The 15,284-nt window shown below is 49.0% G+C and overlaps 1 protein-coding gene across 1 annotated transcript in view; it reads right to left on the bottom strand.

Annotated features, from left to right (window-relative positions):
* LOC126544940 (uncharacterized) overlaps window positions 1-14,989 on the bottom strand; it is a 55,901-nt gene extending 40,912 nt beyond the window's left edge. Inside the window, exons 1-2 of the transcript XR_008615122.2 lie at window positions 14,847-14,989; window positions 11,204-11,263 (exon numbers count right to left, since the gene is read on the bottom strand). The gene's annotated coding sequence lies outside the window, so the exon portion shown is untranslated. The remainder of the gene's footprint in view (window positions 1-11,203; window positions 11,264-14,846) is intronic.
* Window positions 14,990-15,284: the final 295 nt, after the last annotated feature.

Below are 15,284 nucleotides of genomic sequence, written 5' to 3'. Positions count from 1 at the left end.
TTTAGCGCCGCCGCACGTATATGTGAGGAGCAGCACCTTTCTGCCATTTACAGTTTGTTTCTGTGGTGGCTCGCTTATTATACCTTGGGGATCTGCTACATCTTTATCCTTGCGCGAGCATCGTGGTTCTCTTCCGCCTTTCTTGCACGGATTGTGCGTAGTCTGCTCAATACCTGAGGTTCATTATAAAGCGTGCACCATGAAAAAAAAATTCCAACTGAACACAAAACATCAGTCGACCTTTTTTTGTTGTATTGGCGGACGCAAAAATTACAAGAATACATATCAAGGTTTCACGATATTCAAGTACACAAAGTTGGACAAGATGCATGCGTGAGCCCACGAGTCACGGCATCAACTAAACAGAACATTAACTGTCAACGCACAGAAACCAAACTGAACGTTCACCCATTACAAGCACAGGTAGGCAACAAAACGCGAACAGGTTTTTACACTTGTTCGCGTTTTCTGTTGCTGATGTTTCTCACCGCACGTAGGAGGATTATGAAGCAAAGACAAAATCACCGTAACAACCACGGAATAAAATATCTGTGATTGTTACTAAATGCTATTAATCACTGAACGCGGTACATATGAAATATTTCAGGTAGTGTGATTACTGCTGCGGACTACATTGCTGGAATTTTTTATGACCATGAATCATTTGCACATCCACTTATTCTTGAGAATTTCTTGCAACACTATTCCACAACTAAATAGTGTCCCTGGCTAGTCTTCGAAACGACGACAACAGCGCACTTGGATGAACGGGTTCTGCACAGAACACTGGGTGAAACCCGCACCACAAAAAGCGCGACATTAGATTGCTTGCAGAGCAATGACGCCGTCCAGTGCGAAACCATCCTGTATTTCCTTCTCGCGCTTCTTGGGAGCCATGGAAAAGGTCAAACGTACGTCATCGGCATCGAAAGGAGAGAAGTTAAACGAACTGAATGGTCACGGTGCTTCCTGCGGCGAGCACGTAAAATTATAAAAGCCAGAATGTCAAGCGCGACGAATACGACGAGTCCCGTCGGCTGCAGAAGGCGGTAACGGAGAAAAAACAAACGGTCGCAGTATCGACCAAAGAGCGAAGCATTGGTTGCGATAGCAAGATATTTCGACAACACGAACGATGCAACCCTCGCAGTTTCATTGGTCGTATAAATTGCAGTGAACATTCGCATACTAATTACGCTGTCAAGCGGGGTGTCGCGCGTTAACGGGCAAATATGATCACACCCAAATCGATGACCCCGAACACTCACTATTGTAACACTGGCGCGATGAAGAGTGGCAGCGGCGGAGCTCTATACGCTCGCGCTATTTACGTGGAAATACTAAATCATTGCTTGCAGCGCATCGACATTTCTTAAAACTAGCCTATTCCGTTCGAGAAATGCGAACCAGCATACCACCGCGCACGGCTTAATAGACAGAGAGGTAGTTTATTTTGCATTTTATTAGCAACCTTTCCACAAAAAAAAAAAAACCATCGAATACATAAATAAGTGTTGCAGAGTTGAGTTTTATTATCTACAGTACAAGCTGCACACCCAACAGAGGAAAACACCACACGCAATCGACGAGAGCGGACCTGCCGAAACAGCTCCTGGACACAGCAGATGGAGTTTGACCGGCACGCCGTGCGGAGGCACACGAAGCATCGCCTGTTTGCACGACATGTCTTGCATCCCTGCCTGCTTCGGTTCGGGGCTTCGCCGGCGGCGAGGGACCCAGCCTGCTGTTACCACAGCTGTGGCCGCTTCGCTATTGCCTGATCCACTGATCAGATCATTAAGCTTTCACGGAGTCCACATAGCTCATGTGCAGTGCATTACCTCCTAAGCGGTGGATATACCGCCGGCAATTATGGGCGCTTCGACGACGAGCCAGTCATCAAGGAATCCCAGTGGTGATGGTCGTACGATCACTTGGCGGCCTTCGCTTGGACCAGTGGGCGAGACCCACCTTAGGCATCGCGCTGTGGGCCAAATTGGACCTGAAGATGGAAGACCCGAGGGGACCTCATTCTTCGGACTCGACTAGATCGAAATTTCGCGGTCGTTGGTACACCACTGTCGCAAGTGGCCAATGCCCTCCTCAAAGTGCAACATGTGATCCTCGGGCGGCGTAGGTAACCGCTATTGACGTACCTGGCCGCCCCGCATGACTCCGTAAAGGGCAGCATTTTACTGGTCTGGCAGCCAAAAACACTTTCGTATGTCTTAGCGGAAGAAATGTGCGCGCCTGGCACCCGCATATTGCGGGTCGGGATATTGGGTGCCTCGGTCTGACTTGATCACTTTCGAGGGCCTCAGACTGCCTCGCTTCGTACGCTTCCTCGGGCGTAGACGCGCTGCTTTCCACATCCTCCTTGTCAACCGATGTGCACAATGCGTCTGAGAATAGGTCAACGCGATGACCAGTGCTCCACACCTAGCATTTATCCTGTGAAACTGTGCGGAGTCAAGAAGCTGACTCTTGTACCCGCACATGGTAGACATTTACAAAAATGTACATTGTACATTCTTGTACCCGTCACTACTTATCCTGCAACGGGGATCATGCAACCACTGCAACGGAGTGCTCGAAGCGACAGCGACAGCCCTTGAATAAAACCTGTGTTAGGGCGCTTTAAGAGGACAATCGGACATTCCGAAATGTCTACTCCGATAGTCATCCCATAAGATCCTCTTGCTTGGCCCAGATGACAAACAAGAAACCTCTGCCACTCTCTCTCTCCCCCTTCCCCATCTTTCATCGCCCCCATCCCTCTCCCATGTGTAGGGTAGCAAGCCGGTTACGCTAAACTGGCTAACCTCCCTGCCTTTCCTTCTCTACTTTTTCCTTCCTTCTGCCACTTTGTGGCCTCTCGCCCTCACTGGCACGTTCGAAATCCCAGGCCCGAAGTCGAGCCGATACAAAAGTCAACACAAATTCACTCCTGCATATTACCCGTATCACTGCCACCTCGGAGGAACACAGGCCCTCACAGCCAACATCTCAACAGGTATAGAGCGTCTCACTACTTCGGTTGTGAATACGGGCACTCAACTTGTCCCGAGTGGTAGCAGGAGAACACGCCCCTACTCACTACCACCACTTCTATTTGGTGAGGATGATGAGGATGGCTGCGACGCGTAGCGAGAGCTAACGAACGGTGTGCCTATTGAATTGTGGGAGGTCCCTGCATAAGTACCACTCCCTGCAACAGTACATAGACACAACCAAACAACCTCCTGATGTAATCGTATGGCAGCAACCCAATTCAGCCCCAAAGTGGACAGGTTATGAAGCATACGTGGGGAAATCACTATTAGATGCTCTGGTATCACTGGTAACATGCATTCGTTATACCTAGGCCATAAATATCCCCCACCAGATCCTTGAAATAGTCGTTAAGAACAAACATAGTCAAAGCCTTGGCATCGTTAAGCTGTACATCTCCCCTGACTTTAAAGAAACATTTCTTTGATTGCCTTATCTAATTCGAACGCCTCAGATGCGTTCTACTGGCGTGCGGGGACTTCAATGCGCCGCACCCAGTGTGGGGCAACCTCAAAGCTACAGCCAAGGGGATGCATCTCTGAAGCGGCTTATGCAACCTCCACTTTAACTTGAATACACATCCAGAGCTCTAATAGTTGGAAACAGAGCCTCGACCGATACGTGCTCGGATCTTACGTGCTCTGGGCATGCCTGATAAGCCTAGTCGCACGGACGTCTGCACGAACGCTTGGGGAGCGACCATTTTATTGTGGCTACGGTACTACCACTCCGTAGAGTCCGGCGACCAGAATGCAAAGTTTGAATCGTGGACTGGACATTGTTTAGGGAACACCGTCAGAATCCCCCAATCGAGGGCCGGTGCGAGGAATAACGCAGAGCAATTGCCGATGATCTGGAAGCTGTAACGCGCGGTAACCACCACAAATCAGAATCGAGATGTGAACTGCAACCTTCATTTGCGTGATGCAGGTCGCAGGCTCACACGCCGGTGAAAAAAGCATCGCCTCAATAGAAAGCTTCGCAAGAGTATTCACCTGTCAAAAGAGGCAAAGGACTACGCTCACATTCTTACCTGCAATAACTGGCATGGCTTTTGCGACGGCTATCGGGGATCCTGGGTACGGCCAAGACCCGGTCGAATACTGAGGGCCCTAGTACACCCTACTAACAGGAAATCCCAGTACTTCAACCATCTTCGCACTCTCTCGCACGCCTACCACGACGACCTGCAGTGGCTCGGGAAGTCGAGGGGAGGTTCATCTCCACCTGTGCCCCACCGACCTACCCAGATTACCTCATTCCGAGATAGCAGATGAGTTACTGCAGGCAGACATCTCCGTAGAGGAGTACGGCTTCTTTCTCCAGGATCTCTCACCACAACTTCTCGCCAGGGAAACATCGGATACGATAGAAGATCCTCCGTAACCTCTCAGATTCCGATCTCGAAAAGGTAACAAATTTGTAACACACACTGGAGGCGGGGATACCTGCCCCTGGCATGACGCCATGCATATATCATGCCTATAACAAAGCCAGAAAAACTAATGAAACCTGACGAACTCCGCCCCATTTCTCTCAACTCAAACATCGGCAAACTCGTACAAGGCGTATACTTTTGCGCCTGCCTCAGCCGTTCTTCGAAAAGGCACGCTTTCCTCGCGTGCAGCTCGGCTTCAGACCGCATTTGTCAAACGCAGTATATCCTACGTTTCGAAGACGACATCTTCGGTCCACCATCAAGGGCCCACACGCGCCTTCGATCTGAAGAGCGCTTTTGACCATATCGGCCTTGAGTGAATTCTACGTCACCATTATGACTCGCGCTGCGCCAATAGCATGTATAACTACCTACGATCTTTCCTTCGTGATTGCACAGTCAACATAGGGATTCGTCCATATCGATCGTCAATCTCTTGAGCGCATAGAGGCACAGCTCAAGGCCACATTCCATCCACTGTATCGTTCAGCATTGCTCTCCCCACTCCCACCGCTCCTGAACCGCATCCCCAACGTTGACATTCAGAAGAGCCTTCAACGCGCCGTTGAATTGGCAGTCGCGTATGTCCCTCAAGGTGATTTGACTTGCTCTCCACAAGTACGAACTGGTGGTCATCCGCTCTCGCAGGAGTACCTCCCTATACCCCATTTTATTGGGCTTAGGTGACACCCTTATACCGCATCCATGGTTCGTATGTTCACGATGACGGCCATGCGCAACACGGCGTATCGCTATAACTTCGCCAGAGTGACCCGATCCTGGGCATGATGCGCATGGTCTCTAATCGCTGGTTCGGTCTCCATGAACGCGACTTGCTTTGGCTGGTGGACGCGTGCATCATTAGTAGAATCAAGTATCATATGCCCTTCCACTACTTAACTCATAATCAACTGGGGTGACAACGTCCTGCTGTGCCAGGAATTAAAATGGGGCTCGGCCTGCCACAGTCTATCACCACCGACCGGCACCTCGAACTTTGTACCGATGACTCGCTTGGGAAGCTTTTGAATGCCCAGTGGGTCGTCATAAAGCAACGGCTCTTACTAGCGCCCACATAAAGGTATTTGCTCAGGCAGCTCGGTCATCCCAGTCCAAATGACGTGATGGAAGTGGGGATGGTATTCTCCTTGCGAAGGCTGTAGCCTGGAACAAAAGGAGGTAATAAGTTATATGCGCACACACAACAATTGCTGAAACGACCTTCAGCACTGTTTCAACAAAAGAGTAAGTTAGGTCAACTAATATTTAATGGCCGGAACTATGTGCTAGAAGTACGGCACAAAAATTTAACAAGCCATATTATATTTATTGCTAGCATATTGAGCTTGAGAAATATTGAGTAATGAGGTTTTCTAATGCGTCTCTATCAATATCTTTCTGAATATACTTAGTCTCTTCCAACAAAAGTATTTTGATACATGAATTTCTCATTGATCTGCAAATGAGGTGCTGACAGGATAGCTTCCTGCACCTGTAATTTAGTCCCTGTCTTCTTCGTTCTTCAGAATGGCTATTACAGGAAGATTAGCTTCCAGAAGTTAAAGCCCCTAGTCAACTGTCTATGAGCATTAAGGCTCAGTTCGCTCATTCTCACCAAAACCTGTTCGACATTTGAGCATTACACAGAGGAACATATCGGCAGGCTCACAGAAATCCCGGACAAATTTCAGCTTATTTACGTAAAATTCGCCCTGTGTCCTTAGCAAACGCGGAGAAACCGCGCTTACGGTGCATTGTGTACCAGCGCAGTGCTTGTTTAATTGGTTGTCCTCACCTCATAATATTTTAGGTGGTGTACATTGATGGACCAAGAATAGACAAGCACAGTGTTCTCTATCCTGATCCCCTAATCTCTGCAACATGCACTCAAACATCCTCAGCAAAAATAACTATTCCTCAAGACAGCGAACAACAGTCACTGAGATATAACGATGAGCAATTGCCGTCTGCGACTTAGCTAGCACTCAACTTGACTAAGAAGCTAGCTTTCGTGTCCTTACATGTCACAAGCAAATGAGCCGCGCACGGAAGACCATCGCTTTCGTTGTACAGCCGTTCAATAAGTTTAGTAGCTCTTAGCCACATAAACACTACATAAAAGGACTGCTTACCTTTCATTCTTTTGGAAGCGGAAAAGTAGTCCTTCTCTCCTCGTGTTGATCCACCGCAGAGGAAACTTAGTGCGCCTTTGTGGTCTTACGGTTGTCTCACATTACCGGAACACCGGCCGAAACAAACGAAATCTTGCAGCGCACAGTGGACGAAAAAGGCGCGCACGTCTGCAGATAGCGATAGGAGCAGGCGAACAGAATGGCGGCTGAAGACGTAAAAGCGAAAAAATCGTCCGTTGGCGCAACGAACCAAGTGACGAAGTAAAAAAAATCGCACGGTAAGTAGAAAACAGGAAGAATCATATTTCATTCCTGCGCATAGTTTCGTCAACCTACTTCAAATATAGGTAGGTTCCGAAGAAAAATCGAAGTATGCAAATTATATTTTTCGTTGGCCACTTGAAAGATGGTGACGCTAACTGCCACAAACCAAGCTAGCTCAGCAGTCCAGAGGGCGGGCGGCTCGGCTACTAGAAATGTCGAAGAATCATCATAATAGCGAAGAATTGATTGAGGTATAAAAGTGGACAACACGATAGATGCAAGTCTTGCATTTTCACTGGTCGTATAAATTGCAGAGAACGTTCTCTAATTACGATGTCAAGCATGGTGTCACGCGGGCGCAGGAAAATATTCGATCAACTATGACCGCGCAAATCTTACAACACTGGCGCGATGAACAGCGGCAGCAGCGGAGAACAAACTGGCCTTCGGGCTGCCTCCGGCTTCATCGCGAGGTAGACGCAGGAAAAGAACTCGCACGATAACTTCCCTCGGCGAGCGTAGCCTTCGAAACCAGATCAGACTAGCGCGCGTGACCTCGCTCCTCCACGTTGTTGGCAAGCGCCCCGTACTAGATAACGCTCTACAACGTGTCTCCTCCCCCTCCCCTCCTAGGTGCGCTCATCTGGGTGATTCGGCTCGGGGCTTTGCCGGTGGCGACAGACCCAGCTTGCTGTCGGCACAGCTGTGGTGGCTTCGCTCCGTGCTTCTCAGCAGCCAATCGGAGCATCCACTATGGCCTCATCCAATGAGCCCATCATTGAGCTTTCACTTTGCCTGCACACAGCTTGTGTGCAGTGCATTGCCTCGGAAGCGGTGAATAACCCGCCGGAAATTACGGGCTCCTCGACGGTGAGTTGATCAAAATCTCGATGCCTCTAGTACACCGCTTTTCCACCTGGCCGACGCCCTCCGCAAACTGCAGCATGTGAACATCAGGCAGTGAAGCTACCCGCTATTAAATGCGCGCGCTTGGCACCCAGATATTACAGGTGCTTATGTCTGGTGCCGGGGGCTCTTCCTTGGTAAGGTTCGAGCACCTCAGACAGCCTCCCTTCGTTCGATTCCTCGGGCGTAGATGCACTGTTCACACCGTCCTTGTCAACCAATGTGCATGACGTGTCTCAGTATTAGTCACCGGGATGACCACTGCCCTACACCAAACATTCTTCTGTGTGAACTGTGCGGAGTCAAGAAGCAGCCTTTCCCGCATTCTTGTACGCGTCACTGCTTATCCTGCGACGGGGATCATCCAACCACTGCAATGGATTGCCCAAAGCGACAGCGACAGCGCTTCAATGAGACTTGTGTTAAGAAGGCGCTTGCAGAGAAGCGGATATTCAGAAGTGGCTAGTCTAGTAGTCAACCCATTAACTTCCCTAGCTCCGTCCAGTTGAACAAGAAGCAGCAGCCGCCACCTCGCGCCTGCTCGGCCTCACTGAAACGTTGGAAATTCAAGGCCGGATGTCCGGGTCATGCAAAAATTGGACAGTTAGTCACTCCGGCAGGAGATTACCCATGTCTTTGCCCCCTCGGAGGTACACACTGAGGCCCTCATAGCCGACATGGTGACACGTAAAGAGGGTCTCAGCCGAACAACTTCCTAATGTGATTGTATAGCAGGAACCCCAATTCTGCCTCGAAGCTAACGGGATATGACACCTACGAGGGAAAATTTTCACTAGTAGGAGCTCTGGTATCAATGTATAACATACAGTCTTCATACCGTAGACATGGGTATCCAGCACCATATTCTTGAAATCGTCTTGCAGGGAAAACAGTCGAAGTCTTGGTATCCTGAACATATACATCTTCCCCGGCTCTAAAGAGCACTGCTTTCATCGTCTTCTTATAGAATTTGAATGCATTGGATGCGCACTATTGGCGTGCGGGGACATCAGTGCGCCGAACTTCGTGTAGGGCTACCCCCGAGCTACAGCCAAGGGGATGTGCCTCTCGAGTAGCATATGCAACCCCCGCTTTACCTTGCATACACATTCAGAGCTTCCCATGCGGGTGGGAAAGAGCATCTCGCGCGATATGTGTTCGGACCTTATATTCTCTAGGTATGCCGGATCAGCCGTGTCGCGCGGCTCTATTCGTGAACGCTTGGGGAGCGACGATTATTGTGGCCACGGTACCACCTCTACGTAGAGTCTGGCGACCTGAATCAAATCGTGCTCCTCCAAGCATCTCTACACTTCCGTGCCTACCGAGACGACCGAAAGCAGCTCCTGCGGGAGCTCGAGGGGAAATTCACCACCGGTCCCAAGCCAACCTACCCGGATTACCCTCATGCTCAGGTAGCAGATGAATTTTTGGAGGCGGACATCACCGTTGGATAGGCCTTTCTTGAATGTGTCACAAGAACTCCGCGACAGGGAAAGTTAGGGTACTGGAGAGGTTAATGGAAATATTTAATAGGCATCGCAGGCGGAGATACCTGTCATTGGCATCGCGCCATGCAGATATCCTGCTTATACCCAAGCAAGGAAAACTGATCAAACTGGACCAACTCTGCCCCATCTCTCTGAAGTGAAACACTAGCAAACTTCTCGAACAGGTATACTTTTGCGCCTGCTGCAGCCGTTCTTCCTAAAGAAGGCATACTTTTCTCGCATGCAGCTCGGCTTCAGACCGCATTTATCAAACGCAGAATGCAGTTGAATGATGACATCCTTGGTCCACCATCGAGGGCGCACACACGCCATATCTTAGCCTTCGATCTAAAGAGCGCCTTTGTCCATGTCGCCCATGACTGAATTCTACGTAATCTTGATGACTCGCGCTGCAGCAATCACATGTATAACTACGTAGGCGCTTCACAATCGCACAGCCGCCATTAGGATCGGTTCATATCGATCTTCACTATCTTGAGGACATACGGACAGCTCAAGGTTCCCTTCTATCCTCTGTATTGTTCGGCACTGCTCACGCCAAGCTGTCACCGCTGCTGCGCTGGGTCCCCAGCGTCGCGCTTGCACTCTCGGCCGACGATACTCCAATGTGCACCAATAGAGGCTCCGACGATGATATCCACGTGAGCCTTCAACGCGCTGTTGACTCGGTAGTCGCACACGCCGCTCAAGGCGAGCTGACTTGCACCCCATATAAGTCCGAACTGGTGATCATCCGCTCTCGCAGTGGTTCGTTACGACCCCCCCCCCCCCTCCCATTTATCTGCGCATAGGTGACACCTTTACACCGCCTCCATGACTTGTATGTTCAGGCATATCAACAAGGCATATCACTAACTTCGCCAGATTGATCTGATCCTGGGCATGATGCGCACGGTGTTCAATCACGGGTCGGTCTCCGCGAACGCGACTTGCTTCGTCTGGTGGACCGCGTGCACCATTAGTATATTCAACTATCGTGTTTCCTTCGACTACATAGTTCATAACAAACGGGGGGGGGGGGGGGGGTGCTGGAAGCCATGCTGCGCAAGGCAACTAAGATGGTGCGCAGCTTGCCACAGACTACCGCCACAGATAGCCTCCTCGCACTGGGTACCCATAACTTGCTGGGGGAACTGTTGGATACCCAGTGGATCATGCAGAAGCAATGGCTCTTACTAACGCCCACGGTTTAAGACCTCCCGCCCAAGCGCCTCAACCTCTCCGCATACAGTCGATCCATCATAATGTGCCCTCTGCGCATGATGAAGTTCTCCGCTGGGAAAGAGTGGGATTAGGCGCATCAGGTCATAAAGCTTCTTACAGTTTCTGAATACTCCTACCGTATGGGAATGGCCGAAAGCCCGATGTGCGACTCCTGTGGGTGCGAGGAGACCATCGAGCACCTATTGTTTACCTGCCCTCGCTACGATGTCCAACGCCTCTCTCTGCGGGCAACTTTACGCAGACTGGACTCGAGATCTTTCACCGAGTCAAAGATACTCGGACCGTGGCCACACCCGTCACTGGCTCGAAAAGTGATTCGTGCACTAGTGCGGTACTTGAAGTGCACGGGCTTAACAGACCGTTTATAGTGTCCTTGTGTATGGTGTCGCTCCCACACGTACTCAGTGCTTCCTCTCTCCCTTTCTTCCTCTTTCTATTCCCCTTTCCCCCACCCCCAGTGTAGGGTAGCAAACCGGATGCTGTTCTGGTTGACCTCCCTGCCTTTCCTACCCTTTTCTCTCTCTCTCTGAATAGCAAAAATCATGCTCTTTTGCTTTGCCTGTGACCATCCTGCAACAGCAAATTGTTTGTTGCAAAAAGTATTTGTGTTTACTTATGCAAGAAATGATCAGTGAGCAAGATCGGTTGAAATGATAAAGGCAACACATTTCGCATACCCTGGCACAGACGAGAAGGTGATTCAGAGGAGGTGGAATTGTCCTTGCCGATGCTGGGGCCTGAAAGAAAAGGAGGTATCAAGTTATATGTTGACGCACAACAACGACTGGAACGACTTTCAGCACTCATTTCACGTAAGTCAGCTCATATTTTACGGTAGGATCTATGATAAAGATATCGCGCAAAAGTTGATAAAGCAAAGCTCTAACTTTAACTGATAACTGATTGAAATAAGATGTCTTAATGCTTCTCGATAGCTTTGCGAAAACACTGATCAGTTTCTTACAGCTAGATTATCTGGGTCCGTGAATTTGTCATTCGTCAGTAGATGAGGCTCCGACGGATTAATAAGCTAAACCTGTTATTTACTACCTGTGTTCCTCGTTCTGCGGGATGCCAATTAGAGGATGATTAGCTTCTAGAAGTTGGAAGCGTCTGGTAAACTGTCCATAAGCATTGCTTACTTTACAATAACTTGTGAAGCGCAGGGGCAGAATACCTTGGGCAACATCGGAGCGCGCGGCTAAGCACCGACGTACGTATTATATTCGCTGTTATTTTCGCGAGAAATGTAAGCAGGAACCCAGGAGCGCGTTTCATATAGCCTCGAACCCTGCTATAGGGGCGATACGCGGCGGCCACCGTCCGAACCGAGGTGGAAAAGGGGACGCTGTTCTAATAACTGTTAGCACTCCCACCATGCGTCTGTTTATTCGAAGTGCGGAACTTAACATCGCCAGCTCACAATGATAACACTGACATTGCGGTTAGTAGTAACGTGCCGCGAAGCGTCGTCAAGAGTAACAATGCTTTAATGCGCTAGAATTCTAGGGCTACTGCTCCGGAAATCCGCCCGTCTGTAACGCGTGACACGATGAGCTCTATAAAGTGTGCATGGGGTCCCGTGAGGGTATGTATGAGAATGCGTTATGGCTACTTATGGCTACTGGTATTTATTATTTTGACTATATGTAGCCAGTACTGAAAATGTATTCAGGGTAACAGAATAATAAGATTAATTACGATAACCGTAAGTATACAGAAGACTTTACGGCGAACGGAGGGTAAGGAACCGTAAAAAGGATTATTATTTGGTTAATGAGCGTAGTTTATTAGCCCAATTAGGTGTAAGTAAGGTGAAATTATATAGCCAAATTAAGACTAATAAGGGTAATTAAAATTAAAGCACATGACATTCACTGACGTACAAACTATTTCTAGACTAATTGTTGATCCCAGAGGCTCGAAAACGTAGATTCATCTGAGAAAACCACATACTTCTACTCGCTCACTCCAGTTGTGGTGTTCAGTACAGCAAACCTCAGGCGAGCTGCTTGGTTGGCTGCTGTGAGAAGAGGTTTGTGAGCGGCGATGCGACTTTCCAATTTTTTCTGAGCCTTCACCGTTCCGTGCTATCGCGCACATTGACAAGGCCAAGAGCACTTCGCACGTACTTTACACTTTGAAATGGCTTGTCGTTCACTGCAGCAACGATGTAACGGTCTTGGTCATTTGAACTAGATGGACTTCGCCTCTGGCGCGACGCGTCGTTTATGCTTCCATCTCGGTAAACCTTGACAATCCTCTTGACGGTCTTCAAAGGATGGTTTGTCCGGAGAGCAATATTACGCTGCGCGTAACCTCCTTTAGGAATTTCTATGATATGTTCACGCTGTTCAAGAGGCACCCGAGGCATTGGCAGTACAGTATCACAATTGCCTGTTGTGTGTTAGCCACTGTAATGTTCTACATAAGTGACCACGAAGGAAAAGAAATAAACGCAAGCGACCGCTTACCTATCATTCTTTTCATTTTTATTCCGTTCAAGAATCATTTGGTTCAAACGCCATCAAAGCGCTGTTAAAAGATGCCACTGACAACTTGCCGCATCGATTGGTACAAAATAATCGGCTTAAATTGCGAGCGAAGATTAAAAGTTCCGCCGCACGGTTGCACGATAAACAAAAAGAAATAAACCAGCATGAACGAAATGACTCCCTGTAAGTCACTGGCGACGCACAACCGTCTTATCGACTGTCGGCGGCCGCTGACATGCGAAAACGGCAGTTCATACGGTAAAACGCAGGTGTGGTGGGAGCACCAGCATTTATTGAGCCCGGAAGGGCACCCCCTTTCCCCTCTTTCTGACAGCACTATCCGCGTATCGCTCTAACTCTGTTTCGAGGCAATTTGCAACGCGTATTGCTTACGATAGTACGCAGCCATAGAGAAAGAAATACGCAGCTTAGCGCGCACTGCGCGCGACTTGCTGCGAAGGTAAATTCGCTAGTTCTCAGGGAAATCTGCTCGGCCATTGAATACCCGGTAAAGGGGAACGTACAGGCACGCTTACAAAAATTGGTGACAGAAATTTCAGCTTCGTGACGTAAAATGCGCCCGGTGTCGTTAGCCGGCAACGCGAAGAAAACCGCGCATATAGGGTGCATTTTGTACCTCCTCAGTACTCCCTCAATTGGTCTCTGCACCTCTGGAAGCTTTAGACGGCTTGAAATGTCTAACCAAAAGCAATAGGCGAGCACAGTGGTCTCTGTCGTAATCACCTAATCCATGCAGCGTGATGTCAAACTTCAGGGAAAAAATTGTTTTTAATTCCTCACAAAAACACCAACCACCGGGATACAACGGCACGCAATTACCTTCTGCGGGTTAGCTATAGCACTCACTCGATTAAGCTGCAACTGTAAATACGCAGCTTGAATGGCTTTACACGCCTCACACAAAGCTACCGGTTACGGAAGACCATTCCTTTCTTTACATTGCCGTTCCAATAAAGTTAGAGGCTATTCGCTACATGAAGACTGCATAAAGTGAGTGCTCACTTTTCATCCTTTCGGAATGAGAAAAAGTGGCCCCGCTGTCACGCCGTTTTGGGCAACCACAGAAGCGCACAGTACGCCTGTGCGGTCTACCGTTTCCCCTACATTCTTGGAACACCGGCCTACACAAAGCCAAAATCTTATGGCCCACAGTAGACGGCAAATACCTGCATGTATGCAGCGTGCACAAGTAGCAGACAAACAGAATGTCATACGAAGTGTCAACAGCGACAACGCCGGCTGTCGGCGCAACGAACGACGCGACGAAATTGAAAAAAAAAATGGGCCACAATTAGTAAATAGGGGTCAGGCCATTTCATTTCTACGCACATTTTCCAGCAGTTATTTCAGGTGAGGCCCTCTGACGTGCGTAAGGGGGCGTTTGAGCGAGCGCTGACCAAATCGAACGCTTCGGAAAAAATACGATTGGATTTTTTTTTTAATTCCCAAACGCAGGACCTCGAATGCTCACGTAAAACACGCCTGTTCTTATTTGGCGGTCCAGCGGCTCATTTCTTTTTGCACCAAAATGCGAACGCATTCAGACGAAGTGTGTGACGCCTCTTGCCGCATGAAATACACAGCGGGAAATCCGAACGCGCCGCTATAAGTTCCACACAATGCAATACAATTTACGTGAATAAATAAACATTGTCAGAGCCACTAGCGCATCGAAATTGCTCATTAACGCTCAGTACAGCAAATTTTAAATGCAGCGGCGGCGTAGCTAAAGGAATAGAAATGGTAGACTGCAGCCCCGCGCTAAGCGAAAGTCGAGCTTCAAACCAGCAGCGTCGTATCTTACCTCGATATGTCCTCGTTGTTCAGCCGCTTGAGCAGAACGACCGCAATTTTTTGTTTCGCCTGCACCGAAACCACGAGCAACTCACACCTTCCGCAGTTCTGACTCGAATGACGCTGACAAAAGTAGGCGTGAAGCCGCACGCGGCAAGACCGCAGCCGCCACTGGCTTGGCTATGCACTCGGCTTGTTCCTCATCGCGGTCGTCGCTTTGTGAGGCTGCATTTTTCAAAATTATACGCCCCAAATTCTTGGTTCTTTTTATTGCACATTTGATTAATTTTTTTTTTTCAGAAAAAGGATTACGACGCTCGGCATAGGCAGCAGCGTATGTTTTTTCAACGAGAGTAGCGCTCTTGGTGAACTGTGTGAAAAGAAATTTACGTCGGCGCTTCCCTCACTTGTAAGGATACGAAACTTGCATCAGTGTCCGGGATCTTTC

This window comes from Dermacentor andersoni, chromosome 10, assembly GCF_023375885.2.
Source record: "Dermacentor andersoni chromosome 10, qqDerAnde1_hic_scaffold, whole genome shotgun sequence".
NCBI classification, from domain to species: domain Eukaryota; kingdom Metazoa; phylum Arthropoda; class Arachnida; order Ixodida; family Ixodidae; genus Dermacentor; species Dermacentor andersoni.
This window is presented reverse-complemented; position numbering and strand designations above follow the sequence as displayed.